Here is a 1309-nt window from a genome sequence, read left to right as displayed (position 1 = left end):
GTTGCACTAAACTACTTAATATAAAAGAATAATATGTATGTCTAGCTAAAGTAGCGCGTAGTTTGGTGTTTGGTAGTGCTGGTTTGGTTTGTGCGTTGTAGCTAAGCACTTTCTCAAGTCATGGCATTTCCAGTTAAATCCCTTGAGTGTATCTAATCATGATGATTGTCGTGACAGGGTGAGAAACTCACTGATGAGGAGGATGCTGAAGCTGCTTCCGATTCTCATGTCCAACCAGATTTGTTTGAAGAGAACTTCAAAGAACTCAAAAAATGGGTGGATGTAAAATCCTCCAGATACGGCACACTCTTAGTTACACACGAGAGACGTAAAGGAAGGCTTGGAACTGCACTAAAGGTGACTTTGATTTATGTCATAATCCTTTCCGAAGCTGTTGGCTTGGCTTTTAAGATTGATTCGTTATAATTTGCTTTAAGGTCTGTCATGAAAAATATGGGAAAAAGTCCTACTCTTAGTCTTTTGCTGACCAACTTTGTTGAAACAGGTGTTAAACGACATGATCCAAGATGAACATCCTCCAAAAAGGAATCTATATGAAATGAAGATTTCATTGCTAGAGCAAATAGGATGGTACCATTTGGTGTCTTACGAGAAACTATGGATGAACGTTCGATTCCCAGCGAATCTACCTCTCTTTTAGGGTTTTTATTCATCATACAAGGCCCTTTGCAATTCAAAAAGTACCGTACTTTCTTGTATGGCAGGGTTTTGTAGTAATTCTTAGGAAGACTGAAGCTGTCTGTGTGTCGTTTTACATGTCATGGGTTTACAATAAATGAGGTTGTATCCAATGTGACGTTGTTTACATACTTCCTCGTACAGGAAAATTGAATATTATTTGATAGGGTTAAGGATCGGAAAGAAACTTATGACATGTTTGGTAGAGAAGATTGAATAATATCTCGTGCTTTATATTTTGTAGTTTTCAACTGAGCAGTCGAAGCTCAGCAACCAACTGGCGGGGGATGGGGTTTGATGCCATTTGTCATCTTCCCATGCATCCATAAGATAAAAGTCATCAAGTGCTGAGTTGCCTCAACTCGTTGACCCACATGCCATTTTACTCTCTAATATTCCAAAAATGTGACATTGAATTCTCCCCAGTCAGAATCAAATACGATGGGTCAAGGGGAGGTTTGCAATGAAATCAGATTGGATTTGGTTTGGATTATATGGTGAATGACGCTAGAGCCAATGAATTATAATTTTTTATATGAAGTGAATTTTTATTTTATTTTATTTTTTAGGCGGTAAGGATTTATATCAAATGGTTTTCAAGTATCGAAAC

At 37.7% G+C, this 1309-nt stretch overlaps 1 long non-coding RNA gene across 1 annotated transcript; it reads left to right on the top strand.

The window, feature by feature from the left end:
* The first annotated feature begins 9 nt into the window (after positions 1–9).
* Positions 10–938, top strand: LOC111385407. The gene is made up of 2 exons (XR_002701062.1): positions 10–357; positions 506–938. It is a non-coding gene; the product is annotated as an uncharacterized LOC111385407 (long non-coding RNA).
* Positions 939–1309: the final 371 nt, after the last annotated feature.

The sequence above is a fragment of the Olea europaea genome, unplaced genomic scaffold (genome assembly GCF_002742605.1).
Source record: "Olea europaea var. sylvestris unplaced genomic scaffold, O_europaea_v1 scaffold31536, whole genome shotgun sequence".
In the NCBI taxonomy this organism is placed as follows: domain Eukaryota; kingdom Viridiplantae; phylum Streptophyta; class Magnoliopsida; order Lamiales; family Oleaceae; genus Olea; species Olea europaea.
Note: the sequence above shows the minus strand (reverse complement) of the source record. Positions and strands in the feature narration are given on the sequence as shown.